At 46.2% G+C, this 14,169-nt stretch overlaps 1 long non-coding RNA gene across 1 annotated transcript; it reads left to right on the top strand.

Moving 5' to 3' along the window:
- Positions 1-4,180: 4,180 nt before the first annotated feature.
- Positions 4,181-12,310, top strand: LOC121136620. The gene is made up of 3 exons (XR_005873662.1): positions 4,181-4,317; positions 7,550-7,707; positions 12,213-12,310. It is a non-coding gene; the product is annotated as an uncharacterized LOC121136620 (long non-coding RNA).
- The last annotated feature ends 1,859 nt before the right edge of the window (positions 12,311-14,169 follow it).

Here is a 14,169-nt window from a genome sequence, read left to right on the forward strand (position 1 = left end):
GCCGGCAATGTCAACGCAAAGACAGAGCCCAGGTTATTGTGAAACCCACAGCCTGTGGCTACCAAAGAAAATGAGCTGCAGCTGTTAAAATATAGATACTTCTCAGAACAGGCCTGGTTTCTCTTTGCGATTAAGCGTCTATATCATCTCTTTTTCCCATCTTAAATCTGGCTGGATGATACAGAAAATGAAAGATAACGTTTTCATGGGAAGATTCTTACCTGGGAAATTCTTCCCTTCCTGTCTTCTTTATTTACTCGTCCCTTCACCCCCTTTCCCCCTATGGGAAGATAAATCCTTGCTCCTTCCAACTGTTTATCCTCGGGGATCTTTCCACTTGCACACTTGCGTGTTTGTCTGACCCTTCCGGGTTTGCGGGGGTGGGGTGGGGGTGGGAGGGGGGTTCGCCCCAGGCATTGTCTCCTCCAGCCCCCCACCCCCTGCTCTGCCAAGGCCTGCCAGCAGTGCTCGTGGGCCTCGGAGTTGGTCCAGGCTCTGCCGCAGGTTCTGTTGTGTGCACTGGAATATTGATTTTTCAGTGTGTGCGCGCCGCTCTGTAAAAAAAAAAAATCAATATTTCAGTAGCTCAAGCACAGCGCAGAGCAGTGTAATGGAGCCGACCAGCTGATGTAATGTGCGGGGGGTCCACCCTCAGCGATTGAGGTCAGTCACAGAACGGCAGTGTGCTTCCCTATTTCATTGTTTGCCTCACGGACAGGGAGGGGGTTGGCCTATGCTTGTGTGCATCAGATGCCAAGCTCCTGAGTAGCACAGGAACCAAGTTAGAAAAAAAAAATAGGTAAAGGTGATGACTGCAAATGTTGTATTACCTTTTATATGAGAACTCTTACATAAACATTAAGCGATGTGAAGTGATTCTTAGCCATCAGTTTACCACATTTCACAATGAGCAAAAGAAAATAGACTTGCTCTAGGACATGCTTTGAGTTTGTCTTAGTACTGCCTATCTGGAAGCTTCTAGCCTTCTGTCCCATAATGTACCTCTGCTCAAAGAGACAACAGATTTTTCACATAGTTTCAAAGGGGAAAGCAGATCAATAAGTGTTGTTGCCTGGGCACTATCTTCATGATCTTAGCAGCTGATGGGGACAGGCTACTGGACCTGAGTGAGGTAAGAGGGTCCTCTAGGCTCTTCCACTAGATAAGCCCCCCACTCTTTCCTGTAACTTAAAAGGTTAGAGTCAGTGACTTCTGAATACCCCTCCAACAACTACAATCTACAAAAGAAAGGATGATATAGCTATACACAAAAGCACAATTATGTTAAGTGTGGATCGTAGATAAGAAAATGGATTAATACCAAGAATATTTTCCAAGCAGAAGGTGAATTGTTCCAACTCTAGTTGTCTTTGATTTAAATTACATTTCATTGCCACCCTTTTGAAGGGTAATTTGGCCATTTTCTAAGATACACTTTTTTTGACCCAGCTTTTCACATTCTAAGAGTTTTCCCCAAAGAAATAATATTACTTAAAAAGAAGTTCATCACTGCAAGTTAAAACACTGGAAACAACAATGTGGAACCTATTACATAAAATACGGTAATGGCATTGCCTTCGGCAGGGTTCAGCTATTTCATAAAGGTGCTGGCTAAGGAGATGTTTGCAGTTATTGATGTGCGCGTGCTCCTGGAATCTCTGTCTGTCCAGGTCCAGTGTCCCAGTGGCCAAGGATGTGGGCTCTGGCTTGGGTTGTAATCCCATCTTCACCACTAGCTAGCCCTGTATCAGCTCTAAATGTGTTTGTTGGTCTCCTGTTGCCGTTGGAGAGCAATGCAGGAACTCACAGACTTGAAGTTGCACTAACAAGCTCTGGTGCTAAGAAGTCCAAAGTGGGTTTCGATGGGAAAAAAGGATGGGGATATCACCACCTGGATAATCAAGAATCATCTCTCCAACCCAAGATCCTCTTGCCATCTCCACGAGAGCCATTAATGTGGCTTTGTAGCCATTGGTGAGCTAAACCCTGCAGGGTTCAGAAAGATCTGCAGGGTTGTGTTTCTTTCAGAGAACTCCTGGAGAAAATTCTGGCCAGTTAGAGTCTGATCACACTTCTTTGGTTTTTAGCTGGCAATGGGATTGAATCTTCCATGTCATTTCCTCTTCCCTTCTGATTATGTTGGGCTCAGATAGGACATTAAGGATAATCTCCTTATTTTAAGGTTAACTAAATATCAAATTTATTTCTATTTGCAACCCTGTATCCTGTCTCAAAAAAAAAAAAAAAAGGACTTGAATCAAATTCTCACCAGGTCAACAAAAAAATGCACGAGTCTGACAACAAAACTAGCCATGGATGACATGCAACAAGGGCATTAAGTGACAGTGGAGCATGAACGACAGCCCCTCATGCCAGCTCCTCACGCCATCAAGATTGGAGCTTAGAAACAGGATGGGGGAGGACAGGGAACAAGTCCCCAGAGACCGCAGACGCTTTGCCATCTGTATAGAGCTTAGGCACGAGCAAAACTAAACGTGCATTCGAGGCCTTCATAAAGAGAAAGCAAAGCAGGAAGGTAGTAATGAGGGCGTCTAGGAAAGTGGTTGGTGGTAGGATGTGGGGAGAAGAGGGTGAGGAGGGAGGCCAAAGGCAGATGCTACTGGTTGCGCTCAAATTCTAAAGCTGGGTGGAACACTTATGCACCTAAGTGTCCACTGTATTTTGTTCCACAAGTACATTTATGGGAGCAAGGGAGAGAAGGGGGCAGTGAAGGGGGAGGAGGGAGGAGAGTGGTCTTACCGGTATCAGCAGTTACTGGCGTCCAGCTATTAGTATTTATTGGTGGAGATGGAATGTGACAGATGCTTTTATCGGGAGGGAAAAATGAAGGAGGGTGGCTGCCTCTGCTTTATCAAGAAGCAGCCAAGAGCTGAGCAGAAGACAGGGTTTATATAGGGTTTCTTGGGGGGTGGAACTTTATAGGATGAAGTTTTCCAGGGTGGGGATTGGTGAGTTTTCAAGTCCTGAATTTGGATTTTTTATTCTGTAGAGGAGAGCTCCCGCTACCTGTTCCTGGAGGGGCTGGGTCCATTAGAGCGTTCTGTGGGCAGACCCTGGAGGTAGGAGGCCCTCAGGGGCAGAGCCTGGAGGGGCTTACAATAATAAGCAACTTGGGAAGGAGAGGGATTATTTCAGCTTACACTTCCACATCACAGTGGCCAAGTGGGCTACTTGACCACACTTGAGTAGCTAAATGAGGTGGCTTAGAATGGAGGAGACTGGTCACCATGGAAGGACCAACCATGTGACTGGGGGGTTGAGGCTTTGAGCACGGTGATATAAATCCACCTCCAGACAAGGGAGAGGAGCTGGAGACTGAGTTCAGTCATGTCCTCAATGTGTCACCCAATCGTGCCTCTGTATTGAAATGCAGTGACGATTAATCTTGATTTTCAGTATATCAAGACTTAGAATCACCATAGAAAGGAACCTCTGGGCATGTCTAGATTAGGCTAGTTAAAGAAGGAAGACCCACCCTAAATGAGGGAGGTACCACTCCATGGGCTGGGGACTAAGACTGAAGACTTTGATCATTCCCACTTAGCTCTTTTCTACCTTGCAGTTGTGTCTCGAGATGTAAGCTCTCAGCTACCATTCCAGCACCATGTCTGCCTGTCTGCTACCAAGCTCCTCACTAAGATAACCATGGACTCTAACCCTCTGAAACCATGAGCATCAAATAAATTCTTTCTTTCATGTGTTGCCTTGGTCATAGTGTCCTATCACAGCAATAGTAGCTAAGTAACTAACGTACACCAAAGGAAGGAGGGAGTACTTGCCTTAGTTCCTCTGGAGGAAGCACAGAACCTTGCTCGGAGCCTTTGAAGATGAATGATATTGAATGTACAGAAATTGTAGTAAAACATGACATTCGTTAAGTAATAAATACACATACACACTTGTGTTAGTCATAAACTAAGATGTTTGGCGTATAAAGAGTAGAGATTTGGACACTTGGCTGTAGAGGTGCTAGCCCATGGCTGGGTAGACTCATGGCTTTTGGCTCTCTGGAGGAGTACGAGATGGCAATTACAGCGAGTGCATAGTGAAAGAAATTGCTCAAATCAGGGTTATGAAGCAAAAGCACAGCTAGGAAGGAGCCAGTATCCCCAAATCCTTTAAGAATGCGTGCTTATAATAACCTACTGTTGTCTCTCTAGGCCCCACCTCCTAAAGATCCCGGAATTACCACTGTGGATCACAATCCAACAACGGAGGCTTTGGAGGGTCACTCAACATCCAAATGAAGGCAACTTCTCTATGATGGAGCACAAATCCTGTTTCTTTGACTGGCAGGTAAGTTGAGGCACTCTTAGCGATTTACCAACTTGCCAGAACCTACACAGTTAGGCTTAAACCCAGAAAACAGGACTCAGTGCATTCATCTGATTCTGAAATGGAACCCTCTTGGAGGAAGGAATAGCAGAAATAGATGGGGACGCACTATAGGCACAAGGAACTAGGAATAGCATTAGATGGGTGAAGGCTAGTTTAAAGCCTGGCCTTGCTTTAACGGGCAGTGAGAAACCAAAGGTTATTCATGGTAGAGTTATGTAGAGGGCTTCTGGACTTCAGGAGACTACAGCAATGTGAACTACCATTTTAAAACATGGTCCCACCTTCCATCCAGGCAGCTGCTTTCCCCTCCCGAAGGGTACATCGCTTTCTATCTGTGCCTATGCTTTGGCATACACTCCACATGCCAAAGAGCATCTATGTCACTCTTATTTCTTAATCCCCCATGGAAATTGGCTTAATACTCAGTTCATGCACTAAAGACTTTGCTGAATAAGTGGGTATTAAACTACGTAAAACCACATCAAATCATTGATATTTGACCCTTTTGACCTACAAAACAGCAATTCATTATGGCCTCATTCTGTTTTAAGAGTTGTGTTACAGTCATGCTACAGAGGTAGACTAATAGCGAAAATTCAAGACCACACAATGAAAGGGGCTAAAGTGGCAGTTAGACACCGTAAGGACAATGTACAGATCGAAACTAGAATGAAATACGGACATATATAGTCATATATATGAGAGCCGTGGAAGCCTGTTGACAGGTTTTCTCTACAAGGATTAGAACCATGCAGGCTGATAATGAGGTCAAATCATAAGCTCAAATTCTATTTGAAATGGGTTTATAAGCTTCAGATAAAACTCAGTACAGTAGATCCAATATGAATGGAGGAGACAGGGAAACATGACAATAGAAAACCCTTATCCAACAGAACAGAGCTTTATGGGGATTCTTTCCCAACGGTCGAGCAAAGGTCATTTTTAGGCTTCAACCAAGAAAATTGTAAAAGTTGAATATGGATGACATTAGAGACAATGTTCCCTCAAAGGGAGAAGACAAGCTTACATAGGTGTCATTTCTGTCTTAGGATTTCTATTGCTGCGATGAAACTCCATGATGATAAAGCAATCTAGGAGGGAAAGGGTTTATTTGGCTTACACTTCCGTATTGTTGTTCATTAACGAAGGAAGTCAGGACAGGAGCTCAAACAAGACAGGATCCTGGAGGCAGGAGCTGAAGCAGAAGCCATAGAGGGTGCTGCTTACTGACTTGCTTCCCCTGACTTGTTCAGCCTGCTTTCTTATAGAACCTGGGACCACCAGCCCAGGGTTGGCACTGCCTGTCATGGAGTGGGCTCTCCCCCATCAATCCCTAATTAAGAAAAAATGCCTTACATTGATGGGTGTCGTTGGCATGCACCTTTAATCCCAACACTGAGGAGGCAGAGGCAGTTGGATCTCTGAGTTTGAGGGCAGCCTGGTCTACAGAGTAAGTTCCAGGACAGACTCCAAAGCTACACAAACCAAAAAACCAAAAAAAAAAAAAAAAAAAAAGAAAGAAAAAGAAGGAAGGAAGGAAGGAAGGAAGGAAGGAAGGAAGGAAGGAAGGAAGGAAGGAAATGCCTTATGGCTCGATCTCATGGAGGCATTTCCTCAACTGAGGCTCCCTCCTTCCTGATAACTCTAGCTTGTGTTAAGCAGCCTGTACACCTTCTTAAAGCAAGAGAATTATCTACATTCATCCCTAGTCCCCCTTGAGGTCTCTCCCTGAGCTAATGGCCTTTCCTATACAGGGCCAAGAATCAAAGTTACACCCCAAAGGATAGCCATGGCCTGTGCAGTTTAAGGGGAGGAAGGGGTCAGTAAGTGGAGTCCCACGTGGGAGTAACTGAACCCAGTGAGCCTGTCTTATCTTGTGTGTTTGTTCAGTGTAATAGAGGAACAGAGCATAAGGAAGTTTATTCCTGAAGTAACTCAGACCTGCTTGTTTGCTGACTCTTCTGAAGCAGCCCTACCACAGGGAAGGGTTTTTCCAGAAGGTTCTATACAAAACAGAGTGCTCTAAACTGCTTGTTCAGGGAAGATTATTGTACCCGGCTATAGGAAGTCGATGCTCGGAGCTGGGAGGGAGGACCATGTGACTTTCAGATCTGTACACAGAGGGCATATATAGTGTGACGAGAAAAACCATTCACCAGAGAAAACATGTTGATCGGATGTACCTTCTGTTTACAAACCACACGGAAATTCCTTGACCCTCTCAGGCGATTTCGCTTTCTCCACACAATTCCATAACCATTGCTTATGAGACTCCTCCGGTACTAATCGTGTTAGCATTCTACAGCCCAGCCTACTAACACTCTGTAGAAGTCTACGGGGGCCCTCAGAGGTCCTGAGAGAGTTGCCTTCCACCTGCCAGGGACCACACATACTTCCTCACCATCTTTGACAACCTTCCATCCGTCCAGGACTTGTCTGCTAGAATCATTCTTTTTTTATGCCAGGTTTGGTTCTGACCCTGGGAGTCTGCTTGACCAGGCAAGGGAGACTGTACTCTTGAAACCAGGGCTCCAGATGCTGGGTCTTCGTAGTCACTGGGGACAGTTGTGCATAATGGTCCCCTGCCTGGCACTGAAGTCTATGACTTGAGTCCCCTCTGTCCCTCCTCCTAACTTGAGGAAAACCTGTTTCTCTTGCAGTTTTCTCTTCCAGGGCACATCGGAAGCTGACCTGAACCTCTAGAAACCGAAGAGACCAGGCCTTCATAAGGAGAGCATATTGGGGTGCTCTGCCCTGTTTTCCAGCCCACCTGCTGTCTGGGTTCCATTTCTAGCCTCCTCTGGAGGTCAGGTTTCGACCAGGTTCATTTCCTGGACCCTCATCACTCACTCCTCATACATACACTTATTTTCCTCCTTTAATTTAAAACTATCTTCATTTTTAATTACTTGTGTGAGTGTGAGCTTTTGCACATGAGCACAGTGCTTGTGGATGGCAGAATAGGGTATCAGATCCACCTGAAATTAGAGCTCACAGGCTGGAACTCTCCTAATGTGGGTGTTAGGATCTGAACTCGGGTCCTCTGGAAGAGCATCAAGTGCTCTTAACCACTGAGCCCTCTCAATCCCCTCATCTTTAACTTTGAAATAATACGGACACCACTTTTGAAAGTGCATGAAATGACACACCCAACCAGCACTCAGAACTCATCGAACCCCTTGCCTCACAGCTTGCCAGCCGACGTCTGACTCGCCGTGCGTTCTGTGTCTTATGGTCGCCGCTGTTCCCAGGCCATGGGCTCCCTGAAGACAGGATTTCTTCACTGATACACCCTCAAGATAGCACCACGGACATGCACTGTGGAGGCACTGTGTGCAACACTGGAAGGTAAAATGAAGGGAATGAAGAACAAGCTTGCATGTATCGGCTTTTACGATTTGTTTTTGTCTTGTGTTTTTGTTGTTGTTGTTGCTTTTGGTGAAACTGAGATTGTTTAAAGGTTTGGAGAACTCCCCAGGAAACCCTGGGACTGTTGGGAACATACTGATCCTGACCACCAGTGTAGTAAGGGGGGAAAAAGAACCTACTTTTGCCTTTAAATATATACTGCAGCCTGACATTCTTTGTGGAGATTTTCTATATATAGAACCATCTTATTTAAGGCTAAGTTAGGTCATCAAACTCCGGGTTCTCATTTCTTTGTACGATGTGCCCCAACCACCAGTGACTTCACGTACCTCTTAATTTGATTATCATTCTGGACAAGGCTCACCTTCACCATAGCACACATTCCTTCTTTTAGGCAGTAACATTTTCAATGTGGAGTAACAAATCCGATGATACTTTCTAAGAGCTAAATGAGAAGAAAGTTTGTTTCCCTCAAACAGTACAAGAACAGGGACAGGGACAAGGAGCTGGACCCTGAGTTTACCTTCATTTAACCTGTCCCAACAGTTCATGTGTCCTAATGCCATTTCCTTACACTCTGAAGCTCAGAGGGGAGTGTCTGACTTGCTAGTGCCACTCAGTCTTGCTTTAGAGCACCAAGAGTAGAGGTAACCTTCTGGAGTTCTGACTATCAGATAGTGGGAGGCACATCAGCAGACGCAGCCCTCTGGCTTATTTCTGCTCCTGCATGAAATTTGATTGTGAGGTTTACCCTACCTCACCCCCCCCCCAAAAGAAATGAAAACCCTGTCAAACTGATGCAGAGCTGGGGATGTTCCAGACACTCAGCCTTTGCCCCTCTCACTTGGAACCTGGACTTTCTCCAGGCAAGACAGCCACCACTCTCCTCCTCCAGGAACCACTTTGGACAAGTTTTCCTCTAGCCCAGCCACGGGGTTTTGCCAACAATAGTTTATCCTTGGAGCCACTGCTAGCTCATATGGCCCATGTGCCAATCAGAGAAAGATACCATTTCATGTTGGCGAGTCGGGAAAGATGAGATGACACTAAGGACATCTTTTTATTCCATTTAGAAAGAAACTTAGGGCAAGAAGGACACTTGTCTCCCCTCCTTGCAGGCCCATACCCATAGCATGAAACAAAAGACGAATCTGGCACTCAGAAAATGTGTTGCTTAGTCTAGTTGCAAGATGTATCCTGTAAAACGGTGGTGAATGTTTTCCTTCAGGACTAAATCTCTTCCAGAGCAGAGGAACCAGGTCAACAATCTGTGCGAGAAGTATGTGTTTTGCTCTCCAAGTGCGTGATCTACAGGTTGCCAGCCAGTCATCGATCGCCTAAGTTTAAAGACGGCTGGTTGATTGATGATGATGGTGATTCATCCCGGGGGCTCAGGGGGGAAAGCACAGCGATGCTTTCTCTCTCCGTGTGTGTGTGTGTGTGTGTGTGTGTGTGTGTGTGTGTGTGTGTGTGTGTGTGCGAGAGAGAGAGAGAGAGAGAGAGAGAGAGAGAGAGAGAGGAGAGAGACAGAGACAGAGACAGAGAGACAGAGACAGAGACCACCGAGGAGAGCACGTGTTGTTTGTCTCTGCTTCATACCCTTGTGGAGGGAGACAGTGGAGGAAAGAGAGGAAGAAAGGAAAGAGACGATTGCTACAAGTGTCTCAGCAGTCCTCTGAAAGAGCAGTCTAGAGGTCTTGGAGACCCTCTTCCCTGGCCTTGGCGGAATAGGCAATAGAGCCCACACTCCCTCCTGGGAGGGTACCCAGCCTGTACCTGAGCTCTTCCTCATGGTAGTGTGAAGGCCCTTTTACTTTCTTCTCAACCCTGCTCTGAGCACTTTGTTCATAGATACTAATGTATGGCGAGGAGTGCTGCCTCAGGGAACCAGGCTCTGAACTAGAAGGGACCCCGGATATAATCTCCTGCAGTGTTTTCAAACTTTTTAAACTTCGCTCCAGAGCTGAGGTGAATTTTCACATGACAGTCATATATATGGACATACCTGTATATGCATGTCTGAAACAAAAGCTTTCGGAAGTAACGCGTCACATACACAATATGCACCACAACATTTTTATTCTGTTCTTTTTGATGTTGACTGGAATTCACTGAGTTGTCTTTGTGATTTCTAATGAGTCAAGGATGACAGTTTGATACTCACTCATCCATGCCAATTGTCTTGGGTTTCAGAGCAGGAAATTGAAGTTAAAAAAGGTTTAGTGACCTAGCCAAGGACACGCTGCTCCTACCTAGTCTTAGAGCCAGTATAGAACACACGGAGCCAGATTGTATACTTAATAATAATAAAATAATTAATATTAATTTTTACTAATAAGCTCTCTTCTTGAAAAGCAATGTCCCAACACTGTGAAGGGTACACAGCGTAAACTACAAAAACACAGATTGTTTTATTGATGGAAAATGAAAGCCACCCCAAAGTAAAACTAGAGGATCTCTTTTCCCTGATCCTCATGTACATATCATTTTCAGTTTCAAACTCAAATGTCAAGAGAGCTGTCTATATAAATATATGTAGAGAGAGTCTGTTTATTTTACAAATGTTTTCAATTATGCCTGTAATTTGGCTCCAATATGCTAGCTCGGTGTAAATGTCTCTTCCCTGACTTCTCTAAAGGAAGAGGCAAGACTTGCACAGCCGGTTCTTCCAAAAATGGTGGGCTATGTCTGCTTGGTCACAGGAGGGTCCCCCTTTGTGACGAGAGGGGATCTCTCTCTCAGTTGCTTCTCAGCTGCACACTTAGAGGCTGGGCTAGGTCTGCATCTGAAGTAGGAGGTCTCATGGTGTGAGTCCAGAACATTCTGGGCAGAGCTCATCAATCCCGGAAGCCATCCTTCTTAGACAGTTCCCCCACTCCAGGCACACAGTCACTGCAGCTGCCTGAGTCTCACCAAGCCTGAAGGAGCAACGTTTCCATTAACCTGCATTAGTCCGTGAGAACGCAGCCTCGCTGTTAGTAACTGGCATACTTTCCTTTGATAAAGGCATGGGTGCCTTCCTGCTCTCCCTATTTTTAGCCTGTTTTGAAAACGTCTCCCTTGGCCAAAGCAAACACATCCTCCAGCCCCTAGTCCTGCCCCTCCAGCATCAGGACGGGCTGCAAGCCTGCCCAGGCTGTGGGATGGAGGCTTTTGTGTTCTTTCGTTTCCATTGCTGTGATACCGGTTCACTGATCCCTATGTCAGCAGAGGAAAGCAGCCTTGACCTTTTACAACAATTGGCCTCTGTCTTTTCATTGGCTCTCTTCACTCACTGGGACCCGTTGGGATCACCTCAGGGGCCCCTTTCAACCTACCCTGAGAAATGGCAAGAGAGCAGAAAGTGACAGCACAGGAAAGGTGCAGAATCTGGGGACGCACTGGCATGGGTGCTGGCACTTTCCGTTTGCAAATGTGAAAATGTCACAGGTCGTTTCTGAGCGCATTCCAGCTGGAAGCTAAGAGCACTCTGAGGGAACATATGGAGCCCAAGTGCAGAAGCCCTGAAAATTAGGCATGAAAGTTGTGTATGCAAAACGGCCACGGAAATCCCTGCTCTGATCATTGTGAATGGCTCTGGGGTGCGGGGCGCACCTTCTGAGCTCCACAGTCCCTTTCCATAAACCCTCTCCCCCCCTTAACACAACGGAGGTAGTGCCTGCTCCCAAGCCCTTACCGCTCAAGAATGGCTACCTGAGAAGTGCTCCTCACTGAAGAGACAGGAAGGACAGGCCAAAGAGTGTGATTGTAACATTTAAAACTCAGTTTTAAAAATTGGCATCTTGTCGGGTGGTGGTGGCGCAAGCCTTTAATCCCAGCACTCGGGAGGCAGAGGCAGGCAGATCTCTGTGAGTTCGAGGCCAGGATGGACCGACAGCCTCCAAAACAATACAGAGAAACCCTGTCTCGTAAAAAACCAAAAAAAAAAAATTGGCATCTCTTCATACTGTCAAAAGATACAATACAGGGCAGAACCGTGCTTATTTTGGCAGACACATGGGCAACTCTTGCAATGGGCAGGTATCCATAGTGTGCATACTTCTGACAAATACAGTGTGCATTGACCCCTGTGCCTACAGAGAAATCAGCAGTCACAAAGCCTCATTCCCTCGTCTTTTCTCTTGTTGCACTTTCCCCCCCAAAGACTGGCGTAGAAATCGCCATGAAATAGAGAATAGACGTTCATTCCTGGGGGGGGGGTAGCAACTGTCACATCTGGGGAGAAAGACGCACTATGCAACCTCTGCTTCATTCCTTCTCTCCTCCTCAAGTGATGCAATGTAACACCCCACAGCGCAATGTGGTGTTTTGGAGGAAGATAGTCATCATGGTGGGGAGTGGCCCATAAGTTGGATCTCCTGCTGACATCAAGCAGTTCAAATGACATTGAAAAATGGGGTTGGGGGTGGTCTCTGAGTTATTTCCAAAATATGATCTTTGAGGAAGTCATACTGTCTCCTTTTGTCTCTCTCTTCACGATCCAGTTCATCCCCAGAAGACTGACACACTAAAGAACCCAGGACAGAAACGTGAACAAAATACTTTCTTTAGTATCAATGTCCAAATGAAAGCCACCAGGAGGAACACGAGCCATGCTGGTTTTTTTTAAAGTTTTATTTATTTATTACGAATACAACACCCTGCCTCCATGTACACAACAGAAGAGGGCACCAGATCTCATTACAGATGGTTGTGAGCCACCATGTGGTTGCTGGGAATTGAACTCATGAGCAGTCAGTGCTCTTAACCTCTGAGCCATCTCTCCAGCCCACCATGCTGGTTTTAATAGTCTCTGTAATGACTTGTGACTGTGGTTACCTCAGCCTTCACTGATGGAGTATGCTCAAAATTCACTTGCATGTCTAGAATATAGAGTGTCGAGTTTGCCATCCATATGCATCCTTGGTTCCCACACAAACTCATAGATATCTAGGTGTGTAGCTTACTGATGGTGACAAGAGAGGCGGCATATGCAAGAGTCACAGAGAAGGAATTGGACCCGGGAAATCCATCTGAAATCAAAACAGCCTCCTGTCAATCAATCCAGAAAGATGCAACAAAGGACAGAAGGCAGGAGAGGGAGGAAGAGGGAAGGACGGGGAAGTGGGGAGGGGAAGGAAAGGGAGATGAGGTGGCCTTCAGTAATCAGTACTTGCTGATGTTCACATCCCAGGGCTCACTTTTGGAGCATGAGGTGGACATACCATTATCTCATTTCTAACCCATGGAATTCCTGAGACGTGACAGGACACTGCTTCATCCAAGGCCAGGCATTAAAGGCAGCTTTGGTTCAGCCCTGGGTCATTTCAGTTTTCCTCCAGTCAAGAAGCAAAACACGGTTTTCAGGACTCAGCAAAATGTAGCTGCTGCTGGAAGATGTCGAGGCCACCCAGGAGTCAGCAGGAGTGGGAAGGTGCTATCCAAATGTGGAGAGACAGGGAGACTTGAGGGTGTGGCCAGAGGCTGTGAAAGCTGGACAGAGGGACCTTTGCCTGGGGTCTGGAACTATGGGCACTGACACAGGTGTTAAGACAACAAGGCCAAGATCAAGGGGAGACAAGAAAGTCAAGGTCAAGAGAAGACAAGAAGACTGAGGGTTCTCTCTTCTCCCTACAGCCCCTGTTTAGCTACTACTCTGGCCAAACCTGTCCCCAAACCAGCTGATGCAGGATCCTAGGGAGCGCAACCCTCTGGACTCAGCCTCCTTCAAAACAAAGGAGAGCTGGGGGGACAAGAAATATAGGGCCAAGCTCCCAGCCACTCCATGCACAATAGCCAGCTAGCAAAAAAAAAGAAAGAATAAAATCTAAGCTAAATATTCACAGATACAACAGGAAGGAGCTGCCTACTACCTCTGAGCACAGGGCCTAGCTGGGGTTCCATGAAAAAAACTAAACTATATTACAACAGAACAACACTCCTGGTCAACAGCACCACGTGCATGACACCACCTACCAAGCCTCTGGTCCAGAGATGGAGAGACACCTCAAGGATCCAGAGATGGGACAGTCCGCACTGACCTAGAATCTGTTGGGTTGGGAACTAGAAAGAAGGAGAGTCAGGGTTAATTGGGGTTTCTGGAGCCTAAATGAAGAAGGGAGAGTTGGGGACTGAAGCCATATTTGAAGTATTAAAAGAAACAGAACAGGTCATATTGAAGACCTGGGGAAAACCAGGCCAAGCACCACCTTCAGGCATATGCAGGTATTTGGGAGACACACACACACACAACTCCAACACCACCGCCACCATCACAGTTAAAAAAAAAAAAAAAAGAAACCTAAGGAAACCACACCCCCTTTTGTGGGGGAAGGTAGCAGATGTGAGTGACTGTTGACCTTGGAGGGCTCCTCTGGGTCAGAAGCCAGACCACAGGGTGTTTCCTGACCACATGCAATACTGTTAAGTTCAACAACGAATGGGAAGACAAAACTCAAGCCT

This window comes from Mesocricetus auratus, unplaced genomic scaffold, assembly GCF_017639785.1.
Source record: "Mesocricetus auratus isolate SY011 unplaced genomic scaffold, BCM_Maur_2.0 Super-Scaffold_100676, whole genome shotgun sequence".
Lineage (NCBI taxonomy): Eukaryota > Metazoa > Chordata > Mammalia > Rodentia > Cricetidae > Mesocricetus > Mesocricetus auratus.